The sequence below is a fragment of the Triticum aestivum genome, chromosome 3A, assembly GCF_018294505.1.
Source record: "Triticum aestivum cultivar Chinese Spring chromosome 3A, IWGSC CS RefSeq v2.1, whole genome shotgun sequence".
Taxonomy (NCBI): domain Eukaryota; kingdom Viridiplantae; phylum Streptophyta; class Magnoliopsida; order Poales; family Poaceae; genus Triticum; species Triticum aestivum.
Genome location: NC_057800.1, coordinates 723784152 through 723799846, shown reverse-complemented (window position 1 = coordinate 723799846; position 15695 = coordinate 723784152).

Sequence of the window (15695 nt, the reverse complement as noted above, 5' to 3'; positions counted from 1 at the left end):
TCCGGCCAATGAAGATAGTCTGGCTGTCCGGAGACCCCCTAATCTAGGACTCCCTCAGTAGCCCCGGAACCAGGCTTCAATGACGATGAGTCCGGCGCGCAGTATTGTCTTCGGCATTGCAAGGCGCGTTCCTCTCCAAATTCTGTGTACCTGTCGAAATAGTGTCCGGTCTCTTGTGAATGTTGCACTCCTTGGCTTCCACGCCTAATAATGGCCACTTTCCACGTGTCGAGTGAATGTGAAGAGACAGGGCTTTTTCACATTTACCCCCCTAGCTATATGAATGAGCCGCCTATTAAAAAGACGAGGATTCAGATCCAAATCACACCATCCTCCCTTGGCGAGCCTTCATCGAAGCGCACCTGACAGAGATCCATTCCATCATGGCCGGTCGACGCAGCTCCTCCTCTCGCCCCCTAGCTCCAAGCCTAGAGATTGGGAGAGATGTTCCGTCCCGCACAGCAAATTAGTGATGCTTCAGACCAAGGGATTTCTTCCCCCAGCGTACCTGGTCCCGGTTCGAGCCGGGCTTGACACCTATAATGGCAGAGAGCAAGCGGAGAGCCATCCCAATCCCTCCAAGGGAGAGCGGGTATGCCTTGTCCCTTATTTGGTAAGAGGTCTCGGATTCCCAATTCATCCGTTTCTCCGGGGGCTCCTGGAGTTCTACGGCCTCCAGTTCCACAACCTGACGCCTGCCTCCATGCTGCATATCGCGGGATTCGTAGCCCTTTGCGAGTTATTTTTGGGATATGAGGCTCATTTCGCTCTGTGGAATAAGTTCTTTTTCCTTGTGCCCCGTTCTTAGAAGGGGTCTACATATCAAGTGGGCAGAGCCTAAGTGTGGCGTATTGCCGGGACCGGATACCTCTCCGAGACCCCAAAGAAGACGTCCGAAGACTGGCCTTCAGAATGGTTTTATATAGAAGACGTCTCCCTCTCGTATCCTATTCGGATCGGCCTTCCTGAGTTCGACAACGCCCCTTTGAAGAAGCGCCGGAGTTGGCATCCACGGAGCTCCCTGGAGGAAGATGACAAGGACGTTCTTTACCTGATGAGCCGGATAAGTTTTTTAGCTCGATCCGGATTGACCATGATCGAGATCATGGCCATATGTATCATGTGGGGGGTGCAGCCGCTTCAGTATAGAGGCCACCCTATGTGGGATTTCAATGGGGAGGATGACGCCACCCGCCACGGCCACAAAGGCCCGGGATCGGCAGCTGATCTAATAAAGATCTTATCCACTTCGTATGTACAATCCTCCGAGCTGGGTAAGCGGAGACTTTTTATCGCCCATCCATTTCGTATTCCCATAGTTAAGTATCCATTCTAGCGATTTCATCGAAGGAGCTGCGCCAGGCTGTAAAGGAGATAAACAACTCCCCTCCACAACCCGAGGACCCTGGACGGTCCCTTGACCCGGCCTCCCAGGAGGATCCGGACATATGTGTGGAGCTGATCGATGGGGTGTTTTACTAATTAAGCAATGATAATGCTTTGGTGGCCATTATGGCCGATTACCCTGCGCTAGTTCCAGCCTCACAGGTGACTGAGACCGAAGTCCCAGCACTTCAAAAAGGGATTCGTCCTTGCGTGTTTTTGATCGCCGTATAACAGCCGTGTTTTGCAAGGGAGGTCCTTGAGGCAGAAGGCCGAGCCTACGGCAACTGGCCAACAAGGGCCGCGAGGCCAGGCAGGCTGAAAAGAGCCGCAGTCCGGATTGAGACACCGGCGCAGCGGTACGGCGCGCTGTCTTTATTGCAAGAAATTATTTGCATAGGCGTATTAACGCCCATGTCCTCTTTTCAGGAAAAAGAGCGCTCGCCGAACTATACCCAGAGAGGCTACCAATCGCGCCTCCACAAGCCAGGCTCCAAGGCCGGATTCGGAGGCGGGAATGAATACGAGGCGTGCGCCGGGTGCTCCTCCGACAAAGGATGCGGATAAACTGTCCGCCACCAATTCCGAGGTGGAAAGTGTCATGAACCACAGGCGTCGCCGGACTGTTCTTCGTGATGCTTGTTTCTCCCAAGAGGCATTGGATGCCTTCAACTCGGGAGACGCGCACCTCCATGCCGCTCAAAATGGTCTAGCCAGATCCACGGAGCAGTATGTAAAAGACATACGGGTGAGAAAATTTGATGATTATATATATCAGTAGCCCCTGAGACTTGAAACAGTTAGGATAACTGATTTAAGGATCATTTGTTATGCAGGTTCTTACACAAAAGAATACTCAACTATCCCAGGAGCTGGAAGAGTGCAAAGCCCAACTTCAGGCCGCACTGGCCGCAGCAGGGGAGCCCAAAGAGACCCCCTCTGGTAACATATCCTTCGAATGATAAGTATCATATTAGAATGCGGCGTATATGCAGATCTGACGATAAAATTGCAGATGACGCTAGAGTAAATCCGGATAAGCAACAACTGATACGCCAGCTGAAGGCCAGTGAGAGCATGCTTACGAGGGTGAGGCAGGAGAAGAATGATCTCCTAGATGCCAACACCAAGCTGGGTGTTGAACTAAAAGATGTTCGTACCCAACTGTCGGACTCTGTTAAGGAGAATCGGTGGCTTCGATGCAACATATTTAGTAAGTGCTTGAACGAACTTTGAAAAAGAGTTCGGCAAGGAAGCTGGCTGACAGAGTTATGTCTGTAGGTATACTGACAGGTCGTCATGCCGAGGAGATGCCCGGTTCAACGGGTGATTTTCTTCCCAAGCTCTCGTAGCTGCACGAACGAGTTTGGCAGGTGATGCAAGGCGTCGCCCAGGCCTTGTGTCCATCCGTCTCCATACCCGAAGGCCTTGGAGAGCTTGCAGAAAAGCTGAAGGGGGCATGGCGGCGCCTCCGATTATGGAAGATATCGGCCTGTCGTCAGGGTGCCAGGGAAGCCTGGGCAATGGTGAAGACACGGTACACGAAGGCTGACCCGAACCACATGGCCGAAGTCGGACCTGTGGGGCCTGATGGGAAGGAGATCCCTATGAGCTTAGTGTACGGCCAAGTAGAATTGGCCGCAAAGTATTCCCAACAGGACTGTAGACTAGACAACTTATTGGATGGTATTGAAGAGGAATTCAACCAGTCAAATTGACTATGTAATTTTAAAGTGACATGTATAATGCCTTCTAGCCGGATTGTAGATCGTTTGTCGTGGCGGACCTTTTTGCTTCAACCTCGGGACCCGACAGTCCGGAGTGCATCCGAATACCCTATCGGTTATGTAAAACCGGGGCATGCGTGGAGACCAGGCGTAGGGGTCATTAGTGCTTTATCAGACAAGTGCCCAACTAGTTATGTTATATTACATGGGTAGTAAGAAACATCTTCCAGGGAGAATAGTTCGTTAAGGGTTCCTTTCCCTGGGTAAGCATGCCCTAAAGTGCATGTCCGAACTGCGACAAGAAGCGCAGAAAAAGCATCTGGGGGCAGATATGGATAATAAATAAAAGTCATCTTTTGTTCACCGACCGAATATTCCCTTAAGAACGCTAGCTTTCGGCTTCACCCAGTCTGAGGTACACGTCCGGCTGACCCGGCGGTAACAATCGCAGAGGTGCTCCCCTTATGCCCTAGCCGAATTAACGGGAACGTAGGGCATAAATACAAGAGCCAGGCAACCCAGCTTGGCCAAAACTTAAGTCATATCGATGCATATAATGGTGAAAAAAGGTACATGCGGAAGTATAACACATGTGTTGGGCGTGAGGCCCAGGTAAATAATTAAGCTTCTGTGAAAGAAGCCCCCAGGTATGAAGAGTGCGGCTAGCGCATCTGTAATGTATGAGTGAGGCACAAGGTGACCCTTGAAGGCCTAGAGAAATAAAAGAAAGAAAGGGAAACAAGACAAATGATGCATATGCAGAAAATGGACAAAGGGAGGGGACTGACATAGAGTCCGGTGCTAGGCATAGAATCTTTGAAGCCTGGCTGCGTTCCATGCATTCGGCTTGAGTCGACTAGTCAATACATCCCACAGTCGGTACGCTCCACCGGTCAGAACTTGGTCGATAATGAAGGGAGCTTCCCATTTGGGCTCGAGCTTGTTCTTTTTCTTATCTGTCAGTCATAGAACTAGTTTGCCAACGTTATAAGTTTTGGCCCGTACTTCTCTGCTCTGTTATCTGCGAGCCTATTGTTGGTAAAATGCGGAACGGCCTTTGGCTACGTCGCGCTCTTCCTCCAAGGTGTCCAAACTGCCCTGCCGATCGAGCTCGACTTCTCTTTCTTCGTACATGCGCACTCAAGGTGAGTCATGAATTATGTCACAGGGCAGGACTGCCTCTGCGCCGTACACCATAAAAACGGTGTATATCCGGTACTACGATTCGGCATGGTCCGCAGGCCCCAGAGTACGGAGTCGAGCTCCTCTACCCAGTGCGTGTCAAACTCCATTAAGGAGCACACTAATCTAGGTTTAATGCCGCTCATTATAAGACCATTTGCTCGTTCGACTTGACCGTTGGTATGTGGGTGATAGACTAAAGAATAATCGAGCTTGATGTCCATTTTGCTGCACCAGAGTTTTACCTCATCAGCCGTGAAGTTCGTGTCGTTATTAGTGATGATGCTGTGGGGGACGCCGTAATGGTGTACAACCCCGGATATGAAATCATCACCGTTCCGGATTCGACTGTTTTAACCGGTTTGGCCTCTGTCCATTTGGTGAATTTATCCACCATGACCAATAAGTATTTTTTCTTGTTGGTTCCCCCTTTAAGGGGTCCAACCATGTCAAGCCCCTAGACCGTGAAGGGCCATGTAATGGGGATTGTTTGGAGGGCGGTGGGTGGCATGTGGCTTTGATTTAAAAAGAGTTGGCAACCGACGCAACGTTGGACCAAGTCCTATACATCTGCCCATGCCATTGGCCAATAGAATCCTGTACGGAAGGCCTTGCTTACAAGAGCTCGGGCTGCGGTGTGATGACCGCCGAGTCCGGCGTGAATTTCTACCAAAAGGTTCCGCCCTTCCTCTTTGGAGATGCACCTTTGAAGGACTCCGGTAGCGCTTTTTTTGTACAATTCTCCCTCATGGACCCTGTAGGCCTTGGATCGCCGCACTATGCAGCGTGCCTCATTTTGGTCCTCCGGAAGTTCCTGTCTAGTTAGGTAGGCCAGGAATGGTTCTGTCCACAGGGCAATAATGGCCATTATTTCGTGGGCTGAATGTGTTATTTCGGTGGCGGAGCCTCCGATTGTGTCAGAGAGTTCGGTATCGGGTATTTTGGCCGGGTCCGGACTATTGTTGCCGGTGTCCCCTTCCCATGCTACGGATGGCTTGAAGAGCCATTCTAGAAATATGTTGGGAGGTACCACGTCGCGTTTTGTGCCGATGCGGGCGAGGATATCCGCCGCCTGATTGTTTTCCCGAGCCACATGGTGAAATTCGAGCCCCTCGAACCGAGCTGACATTTTTAGGACGGCATTGCGATAAGCTGCCATTTTCGGATCCTTGGCATCAAAGTCTCCATTTATTTGGGATATCGCGAGGTTCGAATCCCCGCGCACCTCTAGGCGTTGAATGCCCATGGATACTGCCATCCGGAGACCATGTAGAAGGGCCTCATATTCGGCTGCGTTGTTGGAGTCCGTATACATTATCTGTAGTATGTATTGAACGGTATCTCCTGTTGGGGATGTCAAAACGACGCCAGCCCCCAGACCAGCCAACATTTTGGAGCCGTCGAAGTGCATGATCCAGTTTGAATATGTGTCGTACTCTTTAGGGAGTTCGGCTTCCGTCCACTCAGCGACGAAGTCAGCCAAAACTTGCGACTTAATAGCTCGCCGTGGCTTGTAAGTTATGTCGAACGGGAGGAGCTCAATGGCCCATTTGGCAATCCGGCCCGTCGCGTCGCGGTTGTTTATAATATCGTTAAGTGGTACTTCCGAGGCTACCGTTATCGAACACTCTTGAAAGTAGTGTCGCAGCTTCCGGGATGCCATAAATACCGCGTACGCTATCTTTTGATAATGCGGGTACCGTGATTTGCATGGAGTAAGGACAGTGGACACATAGTAAACCGGCTTTTGAAGGGGGAATTTGTGTCCGTCCACTTCTCGCTCGACGACGAGCACTGCGCTTACTACTTGATGAGTTGCCGCAATGTATAATAGCATTGGTTCGCCAATGTTTGGCGCGGCCAGGACTGGGTTTGTTGCCAATATGGCTTTTATTTCGTTGAGTCCGGCCGTGGCGGCATCCGTCCACTCGAAGTGTTCGGTGCGCCGGAGGAGGCGATAAAGGGGTAATGCCTTTTCTCCCAAGCGGGAGATAAAGCGGCTTAGAGCCGCCACACATCCAGTCAATTTTTGTATTTGTTTGAGGTCTGTTGGGGTAGCCAACTGTGACAACGCTCGGATTTTGGCCGGATTAGCTTCAATACCTCTACTGGAGACAATGAATCCCAGGAGCTTTCCGGCTGGTACGCCGAAAATGCATTTTTCCGGATTGAGCTTGATGTCATATGTTCGGAGGTTGTCGAATGTGAGCCTCAAGTCGTCTACTAGAGTTTCGACATGCTTGGTTTTAACGACCACGTCATCTACGTATGCCTCCACTGTTTTGCCGATCTGGTTTGCCAGACATGTCTGAATCATGCGCTGATATGTTGCGCCGGCATTTTTGAGCCCGAAGGGCATTGTGTTGAAGCAGAATGGGCCGTATGGTGTGATGAATGCCGTTGCGGCTTGGTCTGGCTCTGCCATTTTAATTTGATGGTAGCCGGAGTATGCGTCGAGGAAACACAATGAATCGTGTCCTGCGGTAGCATTGATGATTTGATCGATGCGGGGGAGGGGGAAGGGATCCTTTGGGCAGGCCTTGTTAAGGTCCTTAAAATCGACGCACAAGCGCCAGGATTTGTCCTTCTTTGGTACCATCACCAGGTTTGCTAGCCAGTCCGGATGTTTTATGTCTCTGATGAATCCGGCCTCCAATAGCTAGGCTAGTTCCTCTCCCATGGCTTGTCTCTTAGGTTCGGAGAAATGTCGAAGAGCCTGCTTGACTGGCTTAAATCCTTTTAGGATATTTAGGATGTGCTCGGCTAGCCTGCGTGGGATTCCTGTCATGTCTGAAGGGTGCCAGGGAAAAATGTCCCAGTTCTCGCGTAGGAACTCTCGCAGTGCAGCGTCGACATCAGGGTTTAATTGTGCCCCGATGGAAGCTGTTTTTGTAGGGTCCATTGGATGGACTTGGAATTTGACTATTTCGTCCGCCGTTTTAAAGGAGGTGGACTTGGATCTTTTATCGAGTATCACGTCGTCCCTGTTCACCGTGGTGCATAGCGCAGTTAGTTCCTCGGCCGCTAGGGCTTCGGATAGTGCCTCAAGGGCCAATGTAGTTGTCTTATTTTCAGCACGGAGTGCTATGTTCGGATCACTAGCAAGAGTGATGATTCCGTTGGGCCCGGGCATTTTGAGCTTCATGTACCCGTAATGGGTATGGCTTGGATGATTGTAAACGCCTCTCGCCCTAATAGAGCGTGGTATCCGCTGCTGAACGGGGCAACTTGGAATGTAATTTCTTCGGACCTGTAATTATCCAGCGTGCCGAATACCACGTCTAGTCTGATTTTTCCAGCACAGCATGCTTCCCGACTGGGGATTATTCCTCTAAAGGTTGTGCTACTTTGCTCAATGCGGCTCCAGTCTATTTCCATCTTTTGAAGAGTTTCCTCATAGATGAGGTTTAATCTGCTGCCACCGTCGATGAGTACCTTGGTGAGTCGAAAGCCGTCCACGATTGGACTGAGGACCAGTGTGGCTGGTGCTCGGGCTGTTCAGAATTTAGGTTCGTCACTGGCATTGAAGGTAATAGCCGTGTCACTCCAAGGATTTATTTCTGCTATGTGGCAGATTTCGGCCATGCCGCAGAGTGTTTGCTTGCGTCTATTATTTGACGCGAAGGTCTCAAAGACCGTTAACACCGGATTGTTGTCCACGGGATGATGCTCTGTTGTCTTTGGGAGGAGTAGATCCTCACCACTCTTGGCCACCTGCCGGAGTATCCAACATGCTCTAAGGCTGTGCATTGGTATTGGATCCACTGTACTATGAATTTTGCAGGTTCCGTTGAGCCATCCCTCCAGTACGGTTCCTTTCCCCGTAGAGGGCTTTTGCTTTTTGGTAGTTAACCCAGGTGTATTGTGATAATGCACCCTTTTATTTCAGACTGGGTTTGTACTCAGGGCTGGATTATCCCAAAATTTTATTTCGGTTTTCCAGGCGCTTTCCATCGCACAGTACTTTTGTACTATAGACACCAAGTCGGCAAAGCGTGTAATTTCAAGACGACTTATGGCGTTGAGGATTCCCTTGTCCATGCAATTATTGCAGAAGAATGAAATTGCGTCTTCCTCGCGGCAGTCCTTTATCTTGTTCATGACTAGGAGGAATCTGGCCCAGTAATGGTGTACTATTTCTTCCGGCTCTTGCCTAATTTGGGATAGATCGCGTATGTTTGGGTGGGTGGGTGGACTTGAATCCGAATCCTCACCCAATCTGAGACTCAGGGGCCAAGTAGTTTCTGAACTCGGAAGTTTGGATTCTTTGATGTTTTCCGATAAATCTAGCCCGCTGCCTGATTCTGGGTTCAGGCCTTGAGTGACGTCCTCCCCTCTGCGGGTATCCGGCTTGGAGGGATCAGGAATCCGGACATAGCTAGTCCTTAAGATAGATGAAGGGTTGCCGCATTGTTCCTCCACCACTGTAACGTGATGGGTGACCTGGGGAGAGTTGATCTCTCTCAGATCGGGTTTAGGCCCAATCTGATCGTAGTCTGTAGTGACTCCTAGGGCGGCGATGCGCTCCAGGAGCTCATTCAGGGAAGAGAGCTCCATTGGATCTAACCGCTCGTTGAGTTCCGAGTTGACGTGAAGTTCGATGACCCGAGAAGTCATCATCGGCGTAGCGGCTGAACAGGCAGTCATAAGAAAACCACCTAGCTGGACAGTTTGGCCGATAGCCAAAGCTCCCTCAGCAATAGTGCCGTCTTTAAAGATGGGATGAGACATCCTTCCTGGTGGCGGCATAGCGGGACTCTCAATGAAAGCACCAATGTCGGTGTCAAAACCGGCGGATCTCGGGTAGGGGGTCCCGAACTGTGCATCTAGGCCGGATGGTAACAGCAGGCAGGGGACACGATGTTTTACCCAGGTTCGGGCCCTCTTGATGGAGGTAAAACCCTACGTCCTGCTTGATTAATATTGATGATATGGGTAGTACAACAGTAGATCTACCATGAGATCAGAGAGGCTAAACCTTAGAAGCTAGCCTATGGTATGATTGTATGTTGTCGTTGTTGTCCTACGGACTAAAACCCTTCAGTTTATATAGACACCAGAGAGGGTTAGGGTTACACAAGGTCAGTTACAAAGGAGGAGGTACCCATATCCGTATTTCCTAGCTTGCCTTCCACGCCAAGTAGAGTCCCATCCGGACACGAGATGAAGTCTTCAATCTTGTATCTTCATAGTCCAATAGTCCGGCCAATGGAGATAGTCCGGCTGTCCGGAGACCCCCTAATCCAGGACTCCCTCACCCGACCTTCGGGTCTCCAGTGTTCTGAAGCCATATCTGCATATGCTAGGCTCGTCAAGTTTAATCCGAGTATTGGGCGTGTGCAAAACTGGCTTCCACCCGTTGTATGTGAACGTAGATCTTATCACACCCGATCACCACATGGTGTCTCGGCATGACGAACTCTCGCAACGGTGCATACTCAGGGAGAACAATTATACCTTGAAATTTAGTGAGAGATAGCTACCCTTGAGCATGCATTGGTTTTCCCTTGAAGAGGAAAGGGTGACACGGCAAAGCAGTGTAAGTATTTCCCTCAGTTTTTGAGAACCAAGGTATCAATCCAGTAGGAGACCACGCGCGAGTCACCTCGTACCTACACAAACAAGTAAGAACCTCGCAACCAACGCGATAAAGGTGTTGTCAATCCCTTCACGGCCACTTGTAAGAGTGAGATCTGATAGAGATAATAATAATAAGATAAATATTTTTGTTATTTTTCTGATATAAATTGAAAGTAAAGATTGCAAAATAAAATAGATTGGAAACTTGTATGATGGAAAATAGACCCGGGGCCATAGGTTTCACTAGTGGCTTCTCTCAAGATAGCATAAGTATTATGGTGGGTGAACAAATTACTGTCGAGCAATTGATAGAATTGAGCATAGTTATGAGAATATCTAGGTATGATCATGTATACATGCATCACATCCGTGACAAAGTAGAACGACTCCTGCCTGCATCTACTACTATTACTCCACACATTGACCACTATCCAACATGCATCTAGAGTATTAAGTTCATAAGAACGGAGTAACGCTTTAAGAAAGATGACATGATGTAGAGGGATAAACTCATGCAATATGATATAAACCCCATTTCTTATCGTTGATGGCAACAATACAATACGTGTTGTTTCCCCTACTATCACTGGGATCGAGCACCGCAAGATTGAAACCAAAGCTAAGCACTTCTCCCATTGCAAGAAAGATCAATCTTGTAGGCCAAACCAAACTGATAATTCGAAGTGACTTGCAAAGATAACCAATCATACATAAAAGAATTCAGAGAAGATTCAAATATTGTTCATAGTTAATCTTGATCGTAAACCCACAATTCATCGGATCTCGTTAAACACACCGCAAAGGAAGATTACATCTAATAGATCTCCAAGAGAATCGAGGAGAACTTTGTATTGAGATCCGAAGAGAGAGAAGAAGCCATCTAGCTAATAACTATGGACCCGAAGGTCTGAAGTAAACTACTCACACATCATCGGAGGGGCCATGGAGTTGATGTAGAGGCCCTCCTAGATCAATGCCCCCTCCGGCGGAGTGCCGGAAATGGCCCCAAGATGGGATCTCATGGTACAGAAGGTTGCGACGGTGGAAATAGGGTTTCGTGGTGCTCCTGGATGTTTTCGGGGTGTGTGAACATATATAGGAGGAAGAAGTAGGTCGGTTGAGCCACGAGGGGCCCACGAGGGGGAGGGGTCGGTGCGCCCCCTGCCTCGTGGCCACCTCGTTGGTTGCTTGACGTCCACTCCAAGTCCTCTCGATCACGTTTGTTCCAAAAATCATGCTACCGAAGGTTTCAGTCCGTTTGGACTCCGTTTGATATTCCTTTTCTGCGAAACACTAAAATAGGCAAAAAAACAGCAATTTGACTCGGCCTTAGGTTAATAGGTTAGTCCCAAAAATAATATAAAAGTGTAAAATAAGCCCATTAACATCGAAAATAGATAATATAATAGCATGGAACAAAAAAAATTATAGATACGTTGGAGACGTATCGGAGATCATCTTGTAATGCTACCGCCGAACTAAGCAAAATAAGATGCATAAAGGATAAACATCACATGCAATCAAAATATGTGACATGATATGGCCATGATCATCTTGCGCCTTTGATATCCATCTCCAATGTACCGCATGATCTCTATCTTCACCGGCATGACACCTTGATCTCCATCATCTTGATCTCTATCAACGTGTCATCACAAGGTCGTCTCGCAAACTATTGCTCTTGCAACTATTGCTATCGCATAGCGTTAAAGTAAAGCAATTATTTGGCGCTTGCATCTTATGCAATAAAGAGACCACCATAAGGCTTCTGCCAGTTGTCGATAACTTCAACAAAACATGATCATCTCATACAACAACTTATATCTCATCACGTTTTGACCATATCACATCACAACAAGCCCTGCAAAAACAAGTTAGACATCCTCTCTTTATTGTTGCAAGTTTTACGTGGCTGCTATGGGCTGAGCAAGAACCGTTCTTACCTACGCATCCAAAACCACAACGCGGTATAGTGATTTCTTTTTGACCTTCAGAAAGAACCCTGTTCATTGAATCTGATTCAACTAAAGTTGGAGAAACAGACACCCACTAGCCACCTGTGTGCGAAGCACGTCGGTAGAACCAGTCTCGCATAAGCGTACGCGTAATGTCGGTCTGAGCTGCTTCATCCAACAATACCGCTGAATCAAGAATCAACTAGTAACGACAAGCAATATGTATGTACCAACGCCCACAACTCCTTTGTGTTCTACTCGTGCATATAACATCTACGCATAGACTTAGTTCGGATGCCACTATTGGGGGAACGCAGTAATTCCAAAAAAATTCCTACGCACACGCAAGATCATGGTGATGCATAGCAACAAGAGGGGAGAGTGTTGTCTATGTACCCTCATAGATCACAAGCAGAAACGTTATGACAACGTGGTTGATGTAGTCATACGTCTTCATGATCGACCGATCCTAGTACCGAAAGTATGGTACCTCCGCGATCTGCACATGTTTGGCTCGGTGACGTCCCACGAACTCATGATCTAGCAGAGTGTTGAGGGAGAGCTTTGCCCGCACGACGGCGTGATGACGGTGATGATGATGCTACCGGAACATGGCTTCTCCTAAGCACCGCTACGACATGACCTAAGTGGATTAGGGTGGAGGGGGGCACCGCACACAGCTAAGAGAACAATGATCAACTTGTGTGTCTATGGGGTGCCCCCTGGCCACGTATATAAAGGATGGAGTGAGGAGGTGGCCGGCCCTCATAGGGCGCGCCCAAAGTGTGGAGTTCTACTAGGACTCCCTAGTCCTAGTACGATTCCACCTCCCACATGGAATAGGAAAAGGGAAGGGAGAAGGAGAAGGAAGGGGACGCCCCCTTTCCCTAGTCCAATTCGGACCAGTCCATGGGGAAGGGGCGCGGCCACACTTGAGGCCTTTCTCTCCTTTCCCGTATGGCCCATTAAGGTCCAATACGAATTCCTGTAACTCTCTGGTACTCCGAAAAATACCCGAATCATTCGATACCTTTCCGATGTTCGAATATAGCCTTCCAACAAATCGAACTTTACGTCTCGGCATTTCGAGACTCCTCGTCATGTCCCCGATCTCATCCGGGACTCCGAACAAACTTCGGTCATCAAATCACAAAACTCATAATACAAATCGTCAAAGAACGTTAAGCGTGCGGACCCTACGGGTTCGAGAACTATGTAGACGTGACCGAGACTCATCTCCAGTCAATAACTAATAGTGGAACCTGGATTCTCATATTGGTTACATATTCTACAAAGATCTTTATCAGTCAAACCGCATAACGATAGTTGTTGTTCCCTTTGTCATGGTATGTTACTTGCCCGAGATTCGATCGTTGGTATCTCAATAACTAGTTCAATCTCGTTCCCGTCAAGTCTCTTTACTCGTTCCGTAATGCATCATCCCGTAACTAACTCATTAGTCACATTTCTTGCAAGGCTTATAGTGATGTGCATTACCGAGAGAGCCCACAGATACCTCTCCAATACTCGGAGTAACAAATCCTAATCTTGATCTATGCCAACTCAGCAAACATCATCGGCGACACCTGTAGAGCATTTTTATAATCACCTAGTTACGTTGTGACTTTGATAGCACACAAGATGTTGCTCCGGTATTCGGGAATTGCATAATCTCATAGTGCGAGGAACATGTATTAGTCATGAAGAAAGAAGTAGCAATGAAACTATAACGATCATCGTGCTAAGCTAACGGATGGGACAAGTCAATCACATCATTCTCTACTGATGTGATCCCGCTTATCAAATGACAACTCTTTGTCCATGGCTAAGAAACTTAACCATCTTTGATTAATGAGCTAGTCAAGTAGAGGCATACTAGTGACACTTTGTTTGTTTATGTATTCACACATGTACTAAGTTTCCAGTTAATACAATTCTAGCATGAATAATAAACATTTATCATGATATAAGGAAATATATATAACAACTTTATTATTGCCTCTAGGGCATATTTCCTTCAATAACAGCCCATAATGCAATAAATATTGATATAAAAGCATGATGCAAAATGGACGTATCAACTCCCCCAAGCTTAGACCTTGCTTGTCTTCAAGCGGAAGCCGATATAGGAAAATATGTCCACATGTTTAGATATAGAGGTGTCGATAAAATAAAATATGGACATGAGGGCATCATGATCATTCTTAGAACAACATATATATATTGTCATTTGATTTCTTATGCTAAAGTAATAATCTATTCACAATGTCAAGTATGAATCAGAAACTTCATTGAAAGCTAGCACACTATAATCTCAGTCATTGAAGCAATTGCAATTTATCATAACATCGGAAAGAGTCAATATAAGAGCTTTCAGCAAGTCCAAATACTCAACTATCATTTAGTCTTTCACAATTGCTAACACTCACGCAATACTTATGGGTATGAACACTACAAAAAAATACACTTCCGTGATGATACGTGTTTGTCACAGTAGGTCGCGTTTTTTGTCATGCATGTACATCCATGACAAATTTATGACAGAATCAAGATAGTCATACATGTGTTGTTGCCTTACTAATTGCTCGTGTTTGGGTGCTCTGTGGTGGAGACGGTGCTGTGTCAACGGGAACTAGGTGTCTATCTACTGGGGTTGGGGTTAGAAGGGGTGTAGCTGGTTCTCTGTCCAACTGAGTAGGGGTACAATCTGCATGAGTGTGGGTTATGTGTGGTGGGGCTGGTTCTTGGGAAAGTACAACTATGGTTCTAACTGCATCGACAGGTAGCACGATCTTTTCCGAAGACCGTGTTTTTACTCCCACAGATACTGCCATCACTCCCTCCAATTGAAATGGCTGATAAACAAGAAAAGTAATTGAATGTACAGACATTGTAAGATAGACAGGTGCAATGGATAGTAGGGAGAAAACAGGGCATGAAATAATTTCACATATATGATGTCTAGTTAAACAGGATAGCATGACACAATTTCACATGTATGATGGCTAACTAAAAAGGATAGAATGACGTACTTCAAAATATGATGACTATGTAAACATGATGACATGATATAACTATACGATGTGTCTATTAAAGTGGTTGGCATGCCATAAATCACAAACATGCCGTCGATGGAAACATGATGGCATGATATAATTCACGGATAGAATGACATAATTCATATATGATGACTATGTAAACAGGATGAGGTGATATAACTATATTATGTCTTTAGAAAATGGGTTGGGATGCCATAATTCAGATACATGATGTCTACGTAAACATCATGGCATGACATAATTCAAATATATGATTTATATACTAAGGAAGTGAGCAGAGGGCAATCGCATATATGATGTGTCAACTAAGGAGATGGCATTCAATCTTGTGTATATGATGTAAAAACTAAGCATTGCAATACAACATATGCATTATATGAGTAATATAACCCTGCCAAGTTTGAGCATACACCTCAGGGGGATAATAGGACTGGTCACCTGCCTCTGAATCCTCCTCTGAAGAGCTATCTGTAACCAGCAAGATATCTACTTCAGCAGGTAGCATTGTCTGCTCTGAAGACCTTGTTTTCACTCTAGATTTCTCCATCACCAATTCAAATGGCTGATGCTAAGAAAGAGCAGTTGAATATACAAACATTGTCGAAAAAAGCAATGAGAAATACAAAAAAAGGACGGCATGATATAATTCACATATATGACGCTCGCCTAAACAACATGGCATTGCATAATTCACATACATAATGCCTTGCAACGAGATAACATTGCATAATTCACATATATAATGTCTTGCAACAAGATGGCATTGCATAATTCACATATATGGTAATTAGACACTAAACAGGTGGCAT